This window comes from Elaeis guineensis, chromosome 15 (assembly GCF_000442705.2).
Source record: "Elaeis guineensis isolate ETL-2024a chromosome 15, EG11, whole genome shotgun sequence".
Lineage (NCBI taxonomy): Eukaryota > Viridiplantae > Streptophyta > Magnoliopsida > Arecales > Arecaceae > Elaeis > Elaeis guineensis.
The window spans coordinates 66529607-66553215 of record NC_026007.2 but is presented as its reverse complement, the minus strand read 5'-3'; the positions used below and the strand labels follow the sequence as shown (position 1 = coordinate 66553215).

Below are 23609 nucleotides of genomic sequence, written 5' to 3'. Positions count from 1 at the left end.
TAACATATTTTTTTAATTTATAAGTTTTAAAATTATTATTGAAATTTTTTTAAATTTATATATAATATTTTTTAATAATTATTAAACTATCATGTTTTGTTATATTTACAGATATTTGTAAGAAAAAAAATTCAGAGCATGACATTCGTTGACTTTAATTAATTATATATTCTTTAATATATATTTATTCGTAAAAAATATTAAAAAAATAAATTAAAAAAATAAAAAATCAGAGTTTCAGAATCATGTTTAGAATGGTTCAAGCAATCAAGCTACTTGAATCTAACCTTGAATTTTTTTAAAATTTTTGAAATTAAAAAATATTTTTATAATTATTTAAATAATAAAAAATATTATCAAATAAAAAATATATAAAATTAATATTATATTACAGTTAATTTAAAAATATTATTTGAAATATATAATATATTTTTTTAAAATTTATAATTTTTTAATTTATATATAATATTTTTTGATAATTATTAAACTGTTGTATTTTGTTATACTTGCAGAAATGAGTAAGAAGAAAGATTCAGAGCGTGACATTGATTGGGATCATGGCGAGATGCTCTCGGCTCGGTATCATTGGAGATACAAATGGTGCAACATAGAGTTCAAAGGAGGGATGACTAGGTTGAAGCAGTACCTGGCTAGTGATTATCCTGATGTGTCCATATGTCGGCAATATCCGCAGGATATCCTACAGTTGATGAAAAAGCACTTTGCTAATTCTAAAGCAGTGAAGAAAAAGACAAAGCAAAAAAGAACGAAAGTGGACCGTCGAGCTGCAGAGCCACCTTCTTATTACTCTAGAGAGTCAGAGGAGGCTTCCGCTCCAGATGATGAGGCACAAATTGAGGCTGTCATTCAGACGAGTTTGACTGATCAGTACCGGCAGAAAGAGATGGCCCGGTATAGAGAGTGATTTGAACCATCATACTACGAATCGGGATTTGAATCAGTGATCGATGGGGGAGAATTTGAGTTCAGGAGGACTACCTCAGTCAGAGAGCCCGGTGGTAGAGGGAGCAGACATAGCATGTTATCTTTGTTGGGAGCTTATGGCAGGTCCTCCAGAGATATTCCAGTAGGAGTCACCATCCATGATTTGGATCCACATGCTTTTTTCAGTAAAGATTCAAAGCAGCAGAGGATTGACACTATGGTGAAAAAAGATAAGAAGAAGGATATGTGATGAGCTATTGGATCATGATTTCATTTCAGCTATATTCCAGCAAATGCAGTAGACAATCTTTACTATCGATCTGTCATTTCAGCCATTGAGGCTGCCGACCAGGGTGTAGATCCACCAGAACCTCAGGACATCTATAGTTAGCTTCTTGATAGTAACAAGGAGGATCTGTAGAGATGGATTGCTTCTTACAAGAATAAATGACCTACATACAGACCGACAGTGATGTGTGATGGTTGGATCGATCTTACTAGACGGAGCATCATTAATTTTTTGACATACTGTGATGAAAGAATATTTTTTCACAAATCAATTGATGCTTCAGATAAGATGCACGATGCCACATATATCCTTGATTTGATGGAGGAGGTGATTGATTCAGTGGGTGAGCAGTATGTCGTGCAAATCATCACAGATAATGGACCACAATATAAGGCTGCTGGAGAGTTGCTGACGGAGCAGCGACCGTAGATATACTGGATCCCATGTGCTGCACATTGTATTGATCTTATATTGATGGATATTGAAAAGATTCGTAGGGTGTAGCATATAGTAGAGATTGCCCAGACTATTACTAGATTCATCTACAATCACACATGGATTCTTTCATTGATGCGGACGTATACTGGGGTGGGAGATCTTAAAATCGGATATCATACGATTTGCTACCTACATAGCACTTGATAGTTTTCTTCAAAAGAAAGCAGCCTTACGTCAGATGTTTGTCAGTGCCGAGTGGCAGGAGAGCAGATATGCGAAAGCCGACATTGATGGAAGTCATGTGGAGAACTTGATGACGAGTCAGTCATTCTGACAGCGGGCTAAGAAGGTAATGAAGGCTATTAAGCCATTATATGAGATGATTCGCACTATGGATAGTGAAAGATACCTCCAAATGAGCTTCTTATATTACATGATGGAGAGGGCAAAGAAACAGATCAGTGAGAATGATCCGAAGCATGCTCAAGAATACAGTAACATCATTGAGCGCCGTTGGGACTATCAGATGGGTAGAGATTTGCATCTAGTCGGTAAGCACGGATTCAAAAAATTTTAAAATATATTTTTTTTTATGTTTATAAAAATATATTTAATCAATTATGAAATTTATCTACAGTTTATTATTTGAATCCGAGATTTCAATATACCATTTCTCGGATAGATATAGATAACGAGCTTCTTGCTGCTCTTTATAATGTGATATATAAAATGATGTCCGATCCAGAAATCGTATCGTTATGTCTGCAAGAGATATGCTAGTTTAAAACAGATGTGATTATTCAACTGAATTCGATCTGTACTCAACGATATATTTATAAATTTAATAAATATTTTTTTACAGATGAAATAGTTTAGAGAGGGATCAGATAGCTTTAAAATCCCATCAGCTGTCGTAAGCAAAAGACAGATTAATCCAGATAAATTACATATCAATAATGAGCAGCATAGATTCATATGTAATTTTGCTTAATAATATCATAAAATTTGATATGTAATTTTGCTTTTGCAGCTGAATGGTAGATTCATTTTGAAATATCTGCAGAACATTTGAGAGGTATGGCTGTCTGTATTCTTCCCAGGACAGTCTCTGCTAGTGGTTGTGAGTGCAATTGGTCGACTTTCACCCTTATCCATAGCAAACAGAGAAATCGTCTGATATAAGAATATCTCAGTGATTTTGTATATGTTCACTATAATCTGAGATTGAGGTTAAAATACATTCAGGAAGAAGTACAACTGAAGTACACTGATCCGATACTAGATGATTATGCTGACGAGGACGTAATCCGATCATCGGATGGCTTGCAAGTCAGCAATAGGAGCCAGAGCTTGATGAGTCGGGGTCCCCTCCACGACCAACCAGTGTGGTAGCTAAGGAGATCAGGATGGATCAAAAGCAATAGGCAGAAAAAAATATTCCACAAGGTTCCAGCTGATCAGCCACAGCCTGAGGGGACACAGGAGACTCATTCATCACATGACTCGATGTCCGATACATCCTCGTAGAGGCTCGAGCGACAGATGTTTAGACGAGATCGACAGTCAGTAAGAAGACATCCATCCTCCCAATCATAGAAAACTCAAGTCACAGAGGGGCACAAGGGAAAAAAGAAAAGACAGTTGCACGTGCACCACTCTCGAAAGTATGGAAGCTATCTGACTCAGATTCAAAGACCAGGGAGAGTGATGATGATACTAGTAGTAGTAGTCATGGATCTGATGATCAGGAAGGAATTGAAGAACAAGAGACTACTGCTTATGAGACATAACCACAGGATGATATTCGATTCACCGGTGAGTCCCAATTTATACATGCCACACAAGATAGAGACTATGGTGGACAAGTCGGTAGAGATCATCGGGAGCCTATTTTATATAGACAACGGACTCCTAAAGATCGTCCAGCACACGATGCAGCTGCAGACGATCTTGCACTTGGAGTAGGATCTATGGATGTATCTGAATCATCCTTGTATTATGGATCCTATTATCCGCAGTGATCTTATGATCCATATGGATATGGTGCATTCGAGGCATCGTCTTCTAGTGGTTATTATCTATGCAGTCTGGAGCATCTTACGGATCAGATTTTGCTACCGGTATATTCGGATGGGCTCCTCCACAGCCATACCATCATCCCGAGGATACTTCTCAGAGCCCAAGTTTGAGTGAGAGATCTGAGATGTCTTACAATCTAGAAAGGATGCCTTATGGGATGAATATTCAGGAGTATAGTGCATCTTGGTTAGAGGGTTAGACTGATGTCCCTTCAGATTATGCCAATGATCCAGATATCTATGAGTGTCACAGACACTCAACGAAATATTAAATGCAGAGCAGATCTTGAGGTTAGTATATCATTTTTTGTGCTTTGTACGTTAAAAGTTTAGATACATTTTAATGCACATTTATATATTTTCATTTTAATTTTAGAATGATATAGTTGTAATATAATGTAAATAAATATATATTTAAAATTTTGGATCAAGAGTCCCTGTACCGCTACCGAACTCAAAAATTGAATCCAAATATGTCAAGAATATACAATATAATGTAATTTTGAAGTTGTATTTATGAATTAATAACTTGAACACCCAAAAAAAATGAAACAAAAAAAAATTATACCAGTACTGAATCGGTACGCCGAAGTGTACCGTGTGTCGATATGGTACGGTATCGATACTGTACTGGTCTGCCACCGGTATGGAATCCAATACCGGTACAGCGGACCTTGATTTTGACTTTCACCTGCGATTTTATCAAGATTTCTATAAGAGAAAGTGTTCGTTTGAAGGATAACCTCCTTAGTTCCACTTCCATGTAGATAGAATTTGTTGGATCCCCTTTGAAGAGCAGGAAAAGTAGGTTCTATGGACCAAGGAAACATTGCATGCAAATGAAAGCTCAATTATGTTTCCCTATTTTCTCTAAAGCTCCAGCAACCATGTTGAAGGACACTGCAAGGGGTCTAAGATTGGATTCAGGCCTACACTCTTTGCAGTTCCCTTTGCTCCAGTGTCTTCACTAGCATTCTGATTCATCTCCTTAAGTTTGGCAACAAAATCATGGATGCTGAAAATGTTCCCCTCGGCACCAGTCCTAACACTTTGTCCTTCGAAAGCACCATGTCCAAAAATTTAAGATCCTTCTCTCAAAAGTCTTTCCATGCCATCATTACAATTTGACATAATCCATCTTTTTTGCAACCCGCAAGCAATTGTGAGTAAAGCATCACTGCCATCAACACTTCCTATGTTGATCACTTCGATCTCCAATGTTATGTCTTTGTTGCAATTCTAAACTTCAACTAAAATAGCAGAATATGGTGGAACATATGCAGATTCTGTAGAAAACTGATCCGCAATTTTATTGAAAAACAACTCCTCCACAAATTTCTGAGTTGGAACCACTTGATTGGAGAAATTTGTAAAGCCCAGAGCATTGCCAAATGGACACATGGTGGACCCGTTGGAGAACTTGTAGGTTCTTCTAGGGTAGCCCAATTTATCTACAAGCCACAAGTATGCATGGAGGTCATGGGAAGTGCATCGAAACAGTCATGTTTGAAAAAATCTATTCTCCGCTGTACCAGATTTTTGTTTCTTTCAATCAAGAAAGGTTTTGAATTTTTGCTTCTGTTTGTCTCATTCACCTCAATATAGCAGACCTCCTTGCATGTCCTCAAAATCTTCACAAGGATTCTGAACAATCTCACCTCTATTACGATGTGGTACTAGTCCAATAATAGGACTACTGATTGGGTGCCAAGGAGACATAATAGTTTGATCTTGTTTTTCAGCAAGATGCAGGTAGCATTCATTGTCTAATGTACCCAACATGGCTGAGCCAAGATCTAGACCTTAATCGGCAACATCTGATGACCCCATGCCAAAAATAAATCCTCACACATATAAGGTACTTGGGACATCAAAGTTTAGGTGGATTCCTCCATCTTGCCATGTGAAGTGGATTTAGTGTGGAAGATATTATGGTTTAACCAATCTTTTGCGACAGCTATTATAGTTGTATTCAAGCTGCAGTAGACTACCAAAGCTTCATCTTGATGCGCATGCACTAGCTCTTCCTCGTCCCACTTGACTTACTGATCTTCTTCTTCTTCTTCTTCTTCTTCTGAGAACAATTATTTTCTGCCAATGAGACAAGCTTTCTATTTGATAGTTGATTGCCAAGATTTGCCATATTAGTTGGTACCATACTATACTGGATACGATTGTACTACACCAATATGCAGTCTCGTACTATGCTAGTTTGCAGTTTTGTACCATACCGACATGCAGTATTTCCCAATGTCTCATACTGTACCATGTCTTTTCAAACCCTATTATAGAATGGTAATGGCACCTGAACAGGGTACTTGACCTAACTAGTTTGTTAGATGGGTTATGCATGTTGAGACATATAACATTTACTAAATGAATCAGATTTAACAAGATAGTTGTGTTTAATAAACTACTTGCATTTAGTAATTGAGTTGTGTTTAGGTGCAAGTTCTCATTATGAGAATCCACCAATTGTCTGTCATTGCAATTCCTACATCCAAATGGTGTGGAAAGAAGCTTTTATAGGAGTCCTACTCAATACCAAACTATTTGAGCTTTTTCCACTACAATCCAGCATGACCAAAATAGTTCAGACCTAGTTCATGAAAAATAGGGGTGCCTCGAGCTGTAGGGTACCTGAACCCAGTTGATACAATACATGCTGAATGATGCATCCATACAAGGCCACAATGGATGGTTTTTCTAACCCTGGTTATGCAGAAAACCATAGGACATGTAATGTGTTGACTTTTGTTGGTGGTGGCCCCACTCAAACATCACTTTGAGACCAAGTTTCGCTGCTAACACTATATGGCCACTCCACACCAACAAACTAGTTCTCATAATGGCGACAGAAAAAACAAAACCCATGGTTAATGTTGAATGATATAACTAGCTGACAAGTGTGTAGAACTAGAGTACTCAAAACACACAGATGCATCCGTAAAAAACTGCGAAGGCTTTCCAATTTGCATTACATCTTACAAAACCAAAATTGGAAGCCAAAATATAAGGCAATGACGAGGAAAGAACAGTTTAGTACAAGAACATATCATGGGTTATCAAACTAAAATGCTGGGTTTACTATATGTCTTTCTTTGGATTTATAAGTGCCTTTCTAGCAAGTACCAATACATGAACCTTATCATTAAACAAAGCGGAAAAAATGACTAGAACGAGGAAAGGAAAAAAAACCAGAAAATAGTTGAATAATAAAGTGCAAAATGTTAAAAAAGCAACTTCATGAATTCAAAAGAACAGTGAAAAATGAAAGATTTGAACAAGTAACAAGCTACTACAAAGAAAACAGACAGTTGACAATATAAAAATTAAAGGAAAAACAACTGTAAATAAAATAAAATAAGGACAAAAATATAAATGTATTTAAAAACAAATTACAATACAAAAAGTCTCAAGTATAGAAGAAAAGAATAAATATACAAAGTTAGATTTGCAACATGAAATGAGTAAATAGAAAAGCACAAAATATTTAAAAACATCTACATTAATCAGAAGAATGATCAAAAAATAAAGTTTTGAACAGTATATACAATAAATAAAGCATAGAATTGCTAACAATTAAAAAAAAAAATTGTAACTAAAATAAGATAAGGATGAAAATATTAAAGCAATTGCCCTAAAAAGGCTATAATAAAGAAAAATTAGAACCTAGAAGAGCAGAACAAACATAAAAGGATAGAGATTGCAAAGTAAAAGAACAAAAAAAAAAAAAATGTTAGTATTGAAAAATGATAAAACTACACATGAAACCAAACCCAAGAACAACTCAAATGCTTAATCAATGATGCAGGATCTTTTATATATGGAAGATACCCACCTGATCTTTTATATGTAGAAGATATCCATCTGATATAGGATCTTTTATATATGAAAGATATTAATTAAGTATTGGCCAAATTATTTGGCTAATATTTAATTTCTATACTTAGATTTCTTTTTTCTGCAAGAAAAGCTAGCTAAGAGTTTTCTTATTTGTCATTTCTTTTTCTTCAAGCATAAGTCATTGTGCCTATAAATTGTAACTCCGTAAAAGTCTTTGGCATCAATGAATTGAATCATTTTTCCCATTCTCAATTATCTTGGAGGTTCTTTTATCGCTTCGGCATTTGTTTTCTTCTCGAGTTATTTGAGAGCTCCGAAAGGTACTTCGGATTTGTCTTTTCCATACTTCGAACTGCATCAGGTGGTATCAGAGCCTTAAGTCTTCCTTAACGTTCAATTCATGGCCCCTGGTGATGCTACAAGCGGCAATAACCTCGCAGGCAATCACTTCGAGGTCCTCTCTTTGGCGGATGTGATGGCAGCACTTCAAGACCTATCGAATAGGATTGATGTAATCAATCACCATTTAGGAGTGGACGTATAAGTATGAAATCTACATCAAATGGTGGGTCACCCCACAACTAAGAGGAGACCTACACCAACCATTATCAGGGTGTTGATGTCCGTCTTAGGGGTCAGGGCCATAACAACCTGAACCCAAGGATGGATCATCAAAATCTATATGAAGGAGCAAATGATCATATCCGGATCCAAAGTACCCATAGCCCACCTCTATGGATATGATAGAAAGAGGCGACGAAGACAATTTGCTAGAAGAAATATCCTAGCATGGTCATAGGAACTTGTTTGGAGGGAGAAATATGAAGAACCAGATTTCTCCATTTAGTGGCTGCATCTCTGTTAAGGAAGTGTTGCAATGGCTTTATGAGGTAGAAAACTTCTGAGTATGTAGGCATACCTGAGGAGCAAAAGATGAGACTTGCTGCATACAAGTTTCAAGAAGGTGTGTAGCCTAGTGGGAAAAAGTTCATCGCACTCAGTGTTATTTGCTCAAACCACCGGTTGCAACTTACGCAAAGATGCAAAGGATGATTGAGGCCGAATTCTTTCCGTTAGATTATGATCAGTTTTCATATCAGCAATATCATAATTGTCGTCAGAAAAGTTGTTCTATGGGTGAGTATGCTTCGAAGTTCCGATGACTTTGTGCCCCCAATTAACTACATGAGACCGAATCCCAGAAGGTTGCTTGTTTTATTACCGGACTCCAACAATTCATCTAAGATCGGATGCAATTGCAACCTATTGTTAGGATGCACGATGCTATCCATGTTGCTAGGTGTATCGAGGATTAACCATCCTGCACTACCACTAAAGCCTCCAAAGTGGAACAGGCATTCCTTGGAGACGCTCATTCTGATCAAATCCAAAGAAGAGATGAGGAAACAAGCAAGGGTAAACCAGTTATCCAAAATCCCTATGCATGACCTATGCCAAATGTTTATTATAGATGCAGACAACTAGGATATAGATCAAATTAGTGTCCACAACCAAGAATGAATCATCAAGTCAACATTGCCATCACCATGAATAGGGCTGAAACTGGGCTGGGCCACACCCCTACCTGAGCCCGGCCCATAATTTTTCTATGGGCTTCGAGCCGAGCTTCGGCCAAAAAATTTTTCAAAACATGAGGCTCGAGCCCGGCCCGGGCCCAATCGGGCCGCCCTAACCTAATCGGCTTGGTCCGAACCTAATCAGGCCGGCCCTAACCTAATCGGCCTGGTCCGAACCTAATCGGGCCGACCTAAACTGACAACAAAGTTTACTAATTCCATGTCACTGCAGGGTGTAAGGTCTGTTGATTAGGTGCAGTACAGGGGTGGCTGTATTTAACCTCTGAAAACAACACATTCTGGGATTCTACTTACTGCCTGCTGATCTCCTCCCACGTATGGCATTCGCCGCCTATGCCATAATAGAGTCTCATTATGGCTCTCTCCCGTTTGCTAAGTGTTGCGTGCAGAAGCTTATCAACTTCATCCTGTAATGAGCAACACAGCCGGCAAATTCAAGCATGGTACCTTTGGGCAGGAAAAAAATTCAAGCATGGTACCTTCTTAGAAGGTTTAAATTCAAAGATTGGAACCTGTAAAGAAACCACCAATCATTTTAAGGATTGGATATAGATCTGGATTACTGAATATGCCTTCAGATCCAAGACCTAAATCCAATCCATTACTAGCACTAACAAAAGCATTCAAATCTGAAGCAAATGATTCGTCTTAAAACAATGATGAACAACTTAACATCACAATAATTGACATCAAAGATTATATAGTGACATAGGGAGGTATTACAATATTTGTATCACTATTCTATATTTACTAAAATTCCTTCTGAAATGAAGTTCATTCTGCAGATCCCAGATAAAACTACATAATGCAGTTCCTACTTGCTGAAAATTATAAAACAATGGCAGTGTCAAAACATTCACATATTCCTACCATCTGAAGCTGCTATAATAAAGAAGAACGGGAGGCAGCAAACCAAAGAGCTTCAGCATGTTTCATGTGCACCCAGTCCTTCAGGAACCCATTAACTACAAATTATGTTCATTACCAGAATATTTCAATTCTCAAGCACAGGAAACCAAATTGCTGAATTGTAAGAAATTACTTGAATTGTAAGAAATTACTTGACCATCAAACTACTACTATAAATATTAGGGAAATAAAAACAAGCAAACAATTTTTGAACGACAAAGATAGCCTTAGAAGCTATGATTACAGCTTGCTTAAGAAAATTCTGTTGCAAACTTGCACTGACAGTGGTACAAGTTAGAGACAAGAAAAGGACAGGTTCCTAAACTCCTCTCTCCGAAGGAAGCAACTTTTAAAGAATCCCAAGTAAGTAGCAGTTTGAACAAAATCTGCATGTAGATCTCCTTGTTAGTACAGTCTTCTTTCCCTAATTTTCCGACTACAGTCTTCCTGCAAAATAACAGCCAATTCATATGGAATAGCCTCATTAGTGCCTAAAGAAAAATTTATTTACGGAGCTGATTTGGCAATGAGATCAATCATTAGTGCCCATCTCGTTTGACACTTGTCACACACCAATTTTTAATTAAAAGAAAGAGATTGATTAGCCCATACCAAAATACAAGAAGCAACCTTCATCTTCATTCATTCATTATCATGAAAATCTGCATTTAGAATAAACTAAATAATTAGAAGATGAAGAAATTTAAATATGAAAATCTGTAACTTCATATAGATTAAAATAAATTTTAAAGATGCTTACATAATATTACATCCATGTTCCAACTTTACTGCTTGGCTTGCTCCGGGATGCCATCATCCGCATTAAGCTACTTATAACTGTTAACATATATATCAATCATAAATTTTCAAAATATAAATACTATAAGCAAATAAAAAATATAATATAAATTTAAAATATTTATATACTTTCATCATATTCTTCATGAAGCCAATCTTAAGTACAAACTAAGGCCTCAACAGTAGATTGGCTCAATGAACTCCGATACTGATCTACAACTCTACCGCCAGTGCTGAATGCCGATTCTGATGAAACAGTAGAGACTGAAATAGCGAGAATATCTCTTGCCATTCTCGATAATATATGATAGATTGCCGCATTGCTCTTCCATTATGTCAAGATATCAAACTATTTGTCCCTCAAATCAGAAAGTACATCATCATCCAAATAACTATCTAGCTCTGATCTTTTTGGCCTTTTCGAAGAACTTTGATTTCTAAACTGAACAAAATCTATACCAAATTTTATTTTACTCAAATTAAAAGTAGAAACTGAATTTATATCCTTTTGTCCATCAAAACCAGCTGTTAGCTCACTTGAACCTATAGAAGGCTGCACTCTTGTTGCATCTGCATACTTATTATAAAATTTATAAAGGCAAGCACGAATATCATCAATCTTCTTCTTGCTCTCTTCTGCATCAAATTCTATTTGATAATAAAACTCTATAAATATCAACTTTGACCTCGGATCCAAAATAGAAGCAATGACCAATAAAATATTGCACTAAGACCAATATTTGTTGAACTTCTTTTGCATCCCTTTTGTCAACTGCTTTAGTATATCATAATTACATTGGTATCAACACTCTCATTCATCAATAAAGTCCTAATTTTCCAAACTTCTTTTACGTAGAAATTAGATGTGGGATACTTGTAACCAAAAAATACTTTAGTGGCATCTAGAAAGCCTTCTAAAAATTTAAGAATTACATCAGCTTGTTTCCATTCATCATTGCTAGGATATATGCATGAATGCTCAGTTGCATATCTAATAAAAACATCTTTATAAGTAATTGCATTAGTCAACATTTCATAAGTGGAATTCCATCTTGTAGCAACATCCAAATTGAGTCCTTTTTTCATAGGAAGTCTCATATGTTGTGCAATTTCATTAAATCCTTGCATTCGAGATGGAGATGCAGATACATATCTAATAATCTCTCTTATGCATTCAATAGCTTCATGAATTATTTTCATCCCATCCTGAACCATAATGTTTAATATATGTGCACAGCATCTAATATGACTATACTCCCCATTAAATAACATTCCGTAAGAAAAATAATCTTGAATCCTTCTAATTACAGCATCATTTATGGAGCAATTATCTAAAGTAATAGCACATATTTTAGAATCTAGTTCCCATTCAAGAAGACACTTTCCAATAGCATCTTCAATTGCAAAACTTGTATGAGGATATGGTAGTTTCTTAAAACTAATTATCTTCTTATGCAGAATAAAGTCAGAATCAATATAATGTGCCGTAAGAGAAATATAATCAATTTTTGATTTGATGCCCAAATATCAGTAGTGAAACTAACCCGAGAACTTAATTTCTTAAATGTATCAAATAATTTTTTCCTTTCTACTTGGTATAAAGCTATACAGTCAATTCTTACTGTCTTACGACCAATAATATTAAACAACGGCTAAACAGATCTCATAAAATCTAAAAAAACAAGATGCTCAATAACACGAAATGGAAGCTTGGCACATATGCTAAATTTTGCAAGTAATTTTCTGCTCTCTTCTTGATTAAATTTAAAAAACTTCACCGAATCTTTTGAACTTGCTACTACCAACATTTGATTAACTGGATTCTTTTGATATTTCTTGCAAACATTTTCAAGATGCCATTTAAGATGACTTATTCCTCCTTTCGTACTACCACTTAATGCTTTTTTATAATTTTGCATATAGTTATTGATCCATCAGATTTTTTTTTCTCGATAAAATGAGTCCATACCCAAATCTTTTCTTAGAATTTTTGTCACAATCAATTTCAGAATTATCTTCATTTTTATTACCTTCATTCCTTATATGTTTCACAGTCTCATTTTCATCCATTTTAGATTCAGACATCAGTACAACAATTTGCATAAATAATATTATAAATTACTCAAAAGAACTACTTAATATCAAATTACAGTATAAATCAAAAACTAACAAAATAGAAAATCCAATAGAAAAAGCATTATAAACTGATCAACCAATACTTAATAGCACTATAGCAGCACGTGGCTAAAAGAGAATATAAAATTTATGGTGCCTGATATCAGTCAAAAACCTAAAAGATTAGATGAAACATTGAAACATAATGAGGATTTCAACAAAAAATAAAAATTTGGGATAAATGTAACATTACTTTAGATTCTCATGTAGCATTGACAATGATCTAGTGATTTCCTATGATGAACTCTCATAGCAAATGTAACAATCATTATTCTTCAATAGGATAGATCATTTGCTTATAATTCAAAATAGCAATGAATAGCTCACCCAGTCCTGCCTCACTTGCATTCTATGGCTTCTTAATTTTTTATATCCACAAGCTGACCCTTCAATCTACCCAGAAACCGATCTTTTTTATCCAAAGTTCAAACCGTAATTGAGGTGAAATGAACAACCATTGTAATTGTTAAAAAAATAAATAAATAAAACAAAAACAGCAATACTAAAGGCTAGCCAATTTGACAGAGCCACGAAGGTCACCATATCCAGCACTTCTATAAATTTTATGATCCTAAAATTACCTCTAATTAGTATAATCTCTTTTCTTCCCAGTACCGCCCAAATATGGGTATTGCTTGAATAATTTCTAATGCCATCCAAGAGTAAATATCATTCTCAATAATACGTCCAGCATTAAACAAGCCAGGAAAGATGTAAAAATCATTCAACAACAGATTGAAACATCCATAAATCCTAAACATGTAAACGGACAATCGAAAGTTAAAGCAAAAGCCAAGAAAGATGATATTCTCCTATTACAGATAAGGACATAGAAGCCAGTCATCTCGCCAACAGATCCACTAAAACCTCTCCTAAGAATTTTTTAGGTCCAATTCTTTTATATGTGTGAATTGATCCCTACCAACTCTATCGGCTAATTTAGCAAACAGTCCACCACATTTTCATATTCCTGACAACAGTCAACAGAACTAGGTCTAGATGCAAAGTAAAAGATGAAACAAAAAATCTGAATACTCGGCCTAAAATCTGAATGCAAACTAAAAGATGATATTTTCAAGCAACAATTAAGTTCTAAATGTGGACATCACATGAGAATCCAAGAACCCTATCCTATCTTTGAAAAAATAAAAAATAAAAATCAAAAGATGGAGAAAAATTGGAAGATGGGGAAGACGAAATCTTGGAGTTGGTGATGGAGAAAAATCGAAAGATGGAGGATGATGAGGGATCTCTCCGCCTGAGCGTCGCCGTCCGTCTCTATTTTTTAGTGGAAGATGAGAGTCGGAAGACAATGAAGGTCGTCTGGAAGTTCGACGAACATCGATGGCCTTGTCGACGAGACACTGTTGTAGGCGATGCAAGAAGACGAGATACCCTTGTCGACGATGAAGAAGACGAAGACAGCGATGCTTGGCGGCTAGGGCATTGAAAGAAAAATTTGGGTCCTTGGGAAGAGTCGGAAGACCGAAGAGTCGAAGAGTTAACCAAAAAACTTAGAAAATTTAAGGGAGAGCCGGGTATGGATTAATGGGCTAGGTACGGGTTGGAATTTTGGACTGAAATAATACGGGCTGGATTCGGACTGGCTTCGGGCCGAAAATATGGGCTGAACTTCGGGTCGGGCTTGGGCCGGGCCCGAGTCGGTCCAAAGGTATACCCAAGCCCGGCCCAGAAGATAAATGGGCTCTAAAATTCAGCCCAAAACCCATTCGGGCCTAGCCTAAAGCTTGGCCCGAAGTCGGGCCGGCCTGATGGGCTTCGGACCGGCCCGAGCCCACTTCCAGCCCTAACCACGGAGGATGAAGATCAAGTTGAGCAACACTATGAAGATGAAGTATATGATGAAGATGTGAATGAGGAGGTCAACTAAAGAAAGGTCGGTAAAAACCTTATCATCCGAAGAATTCTCTTGAATGAAAGCAAGAGAACTCCTAAAAGCACCACATATTCAAGATCAGGTTTACTTGCCAAGGAAAGATATGCAATGTTATTATTGATAGCGGTAGTATAAAAAATCTAATTTCATAATATATGGTTGACAAGCTCCAACTGAAAACCATGAAGCATCCATCTCTTTATTCCCTTGGATGGATTAAGAGAAAATAGCAAAAAAAGTGACATAATAATGCTTAGTTCCTATTTCTATAGGACGATCTTACAAGGATGTAATTCTCTATGATGTCGTTGACATGGATGTGTGCCATCTGTTACTTGAAAGATCTTAGCAACATGATGTAGATTCAACTCATAAAGACAGAGACAACCATTCATTTTCTATAAAGATGGCAGAAGATCACTCTGGCCCCAGTAAAGAAGGATCAATCCAAAGCTTCTAAAGTGGAGGAAAAGTCTTTCTTAATTATCAAAGATCTTCAACTTGAGTTAGAGGATGGAGAAGACATGTATGCCCTAGTATTTCCAGGAGCAGTTACCTGACTCTATGGGAATCTGCAAGACCTTTAACGTGCAAGAGCTCTTCAAGTTTCATGAACCTTCTCAAGCTTTGATGGCAAGTGCTAACTCGAGGACGAGTTGCATACAAGTGGAGGGGATCTGATGCAGGATTTTTTATATATGAAAGATACCCATCTGATCTTTTATATGCAGAAGATACCCACTTGATTTTTTATACATGGAAGATGTCCACCTGATATAGGATCTTTTATACATGAAAGATGTCAATTAGAGATTGACCAAATTATTTGGCCAATATTTAATTTCTATACTTAGATTTTTTTTTTTCTACAAGAAGAGATAGCTAAGAGTTTCTTTATTTGTCATTTTTTTTTCAAGCACAAGTCATTGTGCCTATAAACTGTAACTCCCTGAAGGTCTTTGGCATCAATGAAATGAATCATTTTTCCTATTCTCAATTATCTTGGAGGTTCTTTTATAGCTTCGGTATTTGTTTTCTTCTTGAGTTATTTGAGAACCCCAAACAATGCTTCAATTTATCTTTTTCGCACTTCAAGTTGCATCAATCAATCAACAAAAAAGGGATAAGTTAAAAAAAAATGATTTAAGAAAATAGAAAAAGAAATAAAAAAAAAACCAAAATCTTGCAACACAAATTGCTAAGAAAAAACTAAATTTAGCAAAAATAAAAATAAAAATAGTTCAAGATGTTTTATAACCATGTAGGTGTGTTAAAAAGAACAATATAAATTAAAGAAACTAAGGATTTGAACAAGAATTTGATGTAAAGAAGGAATCGAGTCGCTAGCATTAAAACAAGGAATGGGTCTAGGTCACCAAAAGTGGTGACTACAACCTAAGAATGGATGGAGATTTTGTTTTTGCTTCATGGTGGGGGCAAGGTGCTCTGTGGGAGGGGCTGAACTTTGGGGGGTCGTCATCTCCATCCATTCTTGGGTTGCAGTTGCCGTAACAAGATTCCCGAGAACTACCAACCAAAAACCAAAATATGCATAAGACATGAAACAATTTTTATCTTGTATCTGTGCACTCAGCTTTCTGGGTCATGGTGCATAAGTTTGGCAAGTAAATTGGTCTTCTATGTTTACCATTCTGTTGTGTTATAGATCAGCTACCAATGTAAATTTTTGAAAAGAACTACATGGAGATCAAAGATGCTGCTATCTTCTTTGTTATTTGTCAAAATACAAAATTGGTTGAAACCATAAACAAAGTCTTTCCATGTCTAAGCACTCTGTTACTTTCTAAGCTCGCTCTAGTTCAACCAGAAGAAGAAAAAGAAGAAGTTAGGGGGAAAGAAAAAGAGGCAGAAGGGAAAGGGGGAAGGGGAAAGAAAGAGGCAGAAGGGAAAGGGGGTGGCATCATACTGTAGCAAAGTATATATGTCCATACGAACATAAATTGTACTAAGAGAACAGAAATCCAAGTATCTCTTTCCCATGCATGCCATTATGGCATTCAACCATCTCAACATAAATAAATATTCTTAGCATTGCAACAAATTCACTGAAATCAGAATAAGACACAACAAGAACCTTTGATCTACAAAACCCGAGTCCAATATTTGTTCATAAAAGGCTTAATTCCCAAACCTATGTGAATAACACAAAATTCGAGATTTGTCCTAAATACCTAATTTTTGAATCCCAAGAGTGCGATCTTATTGGGTCAAAAAAGTGTCAGAATCATGAACCTGAGCTATGCAGCACTGAGCTATCAAGCAAGGGATTTGATCATCTCCCTAAGATCTATGCTCAACAGATTACTGATTGGCTTCCTCCACCCTGGATTTGTTGAGAGCACAGGAACCCAGAGGCTTTTTTCCCCTTTCCATCCATGCTTCTCTGTTACTAAAACCCCTACACGTAAATAAATACTCTCAACATTGTATCAACTAATTCATTAAGCCAAAATAAAACCCAGCAAGAACCACTAATCTACAAACCCCCAGTCTAATATTTGTTCGAACAAAACCTAATTCCAATATCGCAAGAAGCTCTCAACTACAAACCCTAAGTCTTACATTTGTTCGAACAAAACTTAATTGCAATATCTGTTTAAATAAAACCGAAATTCAAGATTTATTCTAAGATACCTAATTTTTGGAAATCAAGAATCTGAGTCGTTTTTGAATCAAAATGCATTTGAATTGGATACCTTAAAATCTACAGCACTAATCCATCACTCCAGGGATTTGGTCTTCTGCCTATGATCTGCACCTCAACGGTTTGCTGGTCGGCTTCCTTCGCCTCAAATTCATTCGAGAACGATGATCTTGAAGTTTCTTCGTTTTTTTCCTCTTCATGCATTCGTCGATGCCACCTAACATCTTATGCAAAATAAATACTCTCAATATGGAATTAAATTCGACTTAACCGGAAGAAAGACCTAGCAAGAACTTCTCATCTACAAACCTCTCCAATATGCGTTCAAACAAAGATTAATCCTAAAATCTGTTTAAAAAATCTAAATTCGAGATATCTTATCTAATTCTATCACAAATCACCTGTAGCACCGAACTATCGATCTAGGGATATGATCTCAACGCATTCCCGCTTCGTCTGCCTCAGATTTCTCGAGAAAAGACCCAAGAGGAGTGCCGCAACAAGCAGAGGACGGGGCTCCAACAGCCACGCCGTAGATCTCCCTCGGCCTCCCGCTCGGCAACGGCGATCGTGACGACTCTCTCCTCATCTCCGGCTATGCCGCGAAGCCAGAGTCCAGAATCGTGAGAGAGGAGAGAGAGAGCGAGGGTGAGGGACATTTATAGTCGGAAGTAGCCGTTGGTGTGATAGCCGTAACGGAAAAATGTGTTGGCCCAATGCCAAGGGTGGCAAAAAATTTAAGATGTGCTGACCCAGCGTCAATCCGATCCGCGAATGATCAATTTAAAATAAGTTTAGGTTCGAAATTAATAGATTTAGCTCACCGATCAATCCATCTAAATCTATTTAATTAATAAATTGGATATAAATTTAAAATTTGATATATTTAATCTATTTAATAATTAAATCGATGTAATCCCATTCAACTAACCTAATTAAAATATATTTAATATATTTAAATATATTTAATATTATGATCTATTTAATCCGATCTATTTAATCTGTTTAATTTATTTAATAAATAAAATATATTAACCAAATTGGGTTTTTCACGAAAAATTGATGCATCAGTTATATTAAAAAAAATAAATATCTGTTTACAATAAAGTATATAGAGTAAAATAAAAGATAGAAATAAATAAATAAATAATAAGAAGAAAGAAGGATAATTGTACAGATATAATATAGTGAGAACCAAACTGAAAATAAAGATATGATATCTCAAAAAATAGAAAATATATAAATTCTCTAATATGGCTATAGATGGAATGAAACATGCATTAGATATAGGCTCTTGACTTTGAGAACTCATGATATGGTAGAAATACCTATTTAATATAAATAAGTCAGATTTAAATCTAAATTTTTGACTCATTTAATAAATAGATCATATTTGGATTGATAATTTTTGATCCGATCTCTACCTGATTCAACTCAATTGCCATCCCTACCCAATGTACCGTCTTGACCTAAAGAAATAAAAACCCATCATCGAATTAACCAATAGCCATGATATGGAGGATAAATGGAAGAAAAAATCAAAAATCCTCCCACCCCAATAATTACCCTAGAAACTAATCATTGGTTATAACATCTTATGAAAATAGATGTCTTGCTTTTTCAATTGAAGCTTTCATTCTATTCTATTGAAGCATATGCATATAAATTTTTGCAATCATTTTAGCATATACATAGAATCAAATTAATGAACAAACATGACATGAAGGACAAAATGGAAGGAAAAACTAATCATCCTCCAACCTCAATGGTCAGCTTATGAGCTGATGCTTGGTCATAACATCTTATGAAAATAGATGTCTTGGTATTTTAGTTGAAGCTTTCATTCCATCAAAGCACATGCATATAAATTTTGCAATTATTTTAGTGTATGCATTTTGTGCTCTGCCTCTATCTAAATTTTCTTGGCTAATCAACTTGCTAATACTAGTATTTTGTATAAGATATTGAATAGAAATGAAAAGAGTTGTTGGATTTCAAATGCAACCTTCCTCATATTTTTGTAAGTGAAATTATTAGCATCTACTTTTATTCATGGATGTGCACATCATGGTTTGCTCATGTACTTCAAAAAATTTTGTTTCTTTCTAGTACATATACAAGCGCTTCCCTGGCCATAATCGAGAATTAGGACTCAAATGTTCAAGATGACACCAATATGAAAATCTTCTTTAATGGTTCTCAATGACAAATTTTAAGTTAATATACATGTGTGGATGTGCGTGCGTGCATGTGTTAATGTATGTGTATATGTATATATAATTAGATTATGCACTTTATATTAACTTATTCAAAGTCAATGATAGATTATCCAAACTCAAGATCTAAATTGTTGAACATGCTCTACACCGAAAAATATCTAAAAATCAAAATTCATATATGTTATTGATCTCTAACTTAGTTATTAAGTAAATATAAAAAAATAAATGATTTTAATGGTATGATATTACATTTTATTGTGATTTAATTATCAAAATATAGTGATTTTATATGTACATGTGCTTTTGAAACATGTGATCATGATCTATAAAGTGAATTTTTAATTTATGTTCCATAATATATATTTTACGAACTAGTATGATTGATACCATTTATTTTTTGTATTGACTAGATGCATAGGTTAGAGATTGACAAAATTTATGGACTTTGGTTTTTAAATTTTTTTGTGGTATAGATCATGTTTAATAGTTTGAATTTTTAATTCGGATGATGTATCATTGATCTTAATTTTTTTTTTTTTTTTACAACAATATAAAGTAAAGTGTGTAGTCCAACTCATATATCTAGATACATACATACATACATATATATGGGTGCTCCCTCCTTAAGTCTGATTAACATAGTTTAAATATGTTGAAATTGCATGCACTAGTTTAAAAAATGATCTATAAATGATATTTTTCTCCTCTATTCAAAACTCTAGTAAAGTGCAATGGCTAGAATTAAGCTCTACTCTTAAGTCAGTCATTTAAAGGTTTTAAATAAATCTCCCTGGTTGTCAGAATCAAAGCAAATACTTGATCTATCATGCCCGAACCCAACATCCGGGTCGGATACGTGATGGCCGCACACTCCTTAGAGCAAGCTCTAAAGAATATGCAAGGTCAAAATAAATCATTACAATCTTAACATCCATAACAATTAATTTCAACAATAATTCGTAAAATCTTGCATGATTACAAATTAAATTTCTTCAATCCTTTGATCAGGTACTATGACACTTTATCTATCCATCTGCTCACCCATAAATCTAAGCCATAGTCAATCATGAACGTCCTGTAACTTTGAGAAGAAAAAAAGAAAGATGAAGAGGTGTGAGCTTTACAGCCCAGTAAGAATTTTCATATCACACTGATATAATAATATAATCTAAAAATAAAGATAAAAATAAAATATAAAATTCGATGTTCAATGTCCAGAATAATGCAAATATCCATAAATTTTCTGTCTTGTTAAAATAGATGCATCATCATATGTTAACAGGTGAAACACTTTTATTCAACAATTATTTCATGTCTTATCTTTCATTTCTCTTTTCATGATTTTTAACATTTTCCTTCTGGCTCTAGACTATCCAAGTCTATACCTCAATCATCATCCGGATCGAATCCACTTAAAAAGCCTTTCAAGCTATCTCAGGATGAGCTCCTGGCTGGCTGTCCCACGTACGAAAGTCCGTGAGAGGCTATCCCAGCATAAGCTCCTGGCGGGCTGTCTCAGACATGAGCTCCTGGCCGGCTGATCCACCTGTAAGCCAGTGGGGGCTGTCCCAGCATAAGCTCCTGCGGCTGTAGCATATCCTGGCTGTTCCACATGACAAACCTAGTTCATACCATATATTTCTTTCTTTTCATTTAATCATTATGTGTTGATTTCATCAAATCAATTCTGTCTTGTATTATGATCAATTCAGATATGTCATATCCATATAATCATGCCATCAATCTCTGATACATATATATTGATATAACATACTCATGCTCAAAATCAAATAACAGTATCTCAGGTATAATAAATTCATCGATCTCAAATCCGACGATGCAAAATCAATGATGCAAGACCAACAGTAAAATAACATATATATAATAGTGATCATGTACAGAGATTCTTATCTTTATCGGTGACTGATCCAAGCATAGAAATCAATGTTCTTCTTTGATTTATGAATTTTTTTAACAAAATATTCTACTCGATATCATATGCAGACAATCATCTCTTCATGATCTTGATCAATATAAAAATCACATATAGAGAAATTACCGATAATCGATCATAATAACACAAATCGAGGATCTCTCTTAAGATTAACCAAAATTAAGATTTGTCTAAGTATCTGGATCCTCCACTGATCTATAAGACTTCTAGAGAGAGAAAATCTATGAGGAGAGAGAAAATTTTAGAGGGAGAAAGTAGAGAGAGAAAATAGAGAGAAAAAATTTTTGTATCCTTCAAACGAGACAATCATGATCGAGATCATCAAAGATCATATCAGGACGACTCAATATGGATTAACCATGATTGATGTTATCAATTTCGAATAAAGATCGGATCGGGATCTAATCTACTGTACGAATTTCGGAGCAATCTCAGATCATCTTATTTTCATCTCAAGTTTATCCTAAGATCCGTGATGAAATCAAAGAGAGAAAGATACTAGAGAGATAAAATCCATAAAGAGAGAGAAAAAGATCTAGAGAGAGACTCTAGAGAGAGAAACTGGAGAGAGAAGGTAGAGAGAGGAGAGAGAAAAGAGGAAGAGAAAGGAGAGAGAGGAGATAGAGAAAATTCTCTCTTTCTTTTTTTTTTCTCTTTTCTCTTTCTTTTTCTTTTTCTTTTCTTTTCCTTTTTTTTTTCTTTTCCTTCTTTTTTTTTTTTTTTTTCCTTCTTCTTCCCACGGCCCTCTCTTAGGCCGAAACAGGGAAGACCGACGAGGTCCCCCCCAGTGACCCGGGCTCTGACGAGGTGGGTGGTGTGTGGTCGACGGCAACGGAGCAAGGCCGGCCGACAGCAAGGTTCGGTCGGTGAAGTTTTTTTTTTCGAAAAATAGGGGATCCGTCCCTTTCTTCATGATTTTCGATCATTGGCCGGTCGCCGGTGGCCAAGCACTCAAGGGAAGAGAGAGAGAGAAACGAGGGTCCGATCTCAGAGATGAGATGCCGCAACCGGCGGCGCCGGTGGCCGAAAAAGAGAGAAAAGGGCCCGGTCGAAACAGAGCAAAACATGATTCACCCTTTTTCATGGATTTTTCGGCGATCCCGAAGGCCGGCGAGGGTGCACGAAGCCATGAAAGGAGGGGAAGGAAGAGAGGAAAGAGGAGAGGGCTTACCTCCGACTCCGGTGAGGTCTTCGGCGAGTATTTGAGATGAACACGATGATGACATCCGCGGCTTCAACGAAAAAATTTGAAAAAAAATAAAAGGAGAAATCCGGTGCTCGTCGTGGCCAACCTTAGAGGAAAGGAGAGGGAGTTTTTATAGGGTGGAGGGGAGGTCGAATCCCCCTCGAATTCAGTTTCTCTTCCGATGTATTTGAGCGAAAGAAGACTCCCAGCGGGACTCTTCTTCGTTGCCTCCCCTGTTTTTTTTTTTTTTTTTTTGTATAGGATGTGGGCTGATTCTGATCCCAAATGGGCCGGGGTGTTACATGATCAGCACATGCATGGGTAAATATAAGAAAATAGATATTTTACATTCCTAATAAGAAAATATTTAAAAAATGGGGGACGGTCACCGATTTAAGAAAACCTACAAATTGCATTTATCCACATAAGCAGATATTTTCCGAGTCATGTCATTAACAAGAAAAATATAGGATATATAGGAGAAGTGAAAAAGTGCAAACCAACCAAACAATGCAAGCAACTGGATAAATGAGTCGATACAAGTGATGCAGAAACTCCTTATTCTAAGGAGCAGGGACAACTCAGATTGGCCAATGCAAGGTATGTATCTTG

The 23609-nt window shown here is 35.8% G+C and overlaps 1 long non-coding RNA gene and 2 pseudogenes across 2 annotated transcripts; 2 read left to right on the top strand and 1 right to left on the bottom strand.

The window, feature by feature from the left end:
* Nucleotides 1–514: 514 nt before the first annotated feature.
* On the top strand, nt 515–3199 carry LOC140853984 (uncharacterized; annotated as a pseudogene).
* Nucleotides 3200–3214: 15 nt separating this feature from the next.
* Nucleotides 3215–4022, top strand: LOC140853983 (uncharacterized; annotated as a pseudogene).
* A 6178-nt stretch (nt 4023–10200) lies between these two features.
* LOC105058454 (uncharacterized) lies at nt 10201–18282 on the bottom strand. 2 transcript variants are annotated; one of them, XR_834122.4, is made up of 5 exons: nt 18040–18282; nt 17691–17862; nt 10864–10940; nt 10716–10765; nt 10201–10550 (listed from the first exon to the last, which is right to left on the bottom strand). It is a non-coding gene; the product is annotated as an uncharacterized lncRNA (long non-coding RNA). The 2 variants fall into 2 exon arrangements; XR_002166148.3 differs by lacking the exon at nt 10864–10940.
* Between the last annotated feature and the right edge of the window lie 5327 nt (nt 18283–23609).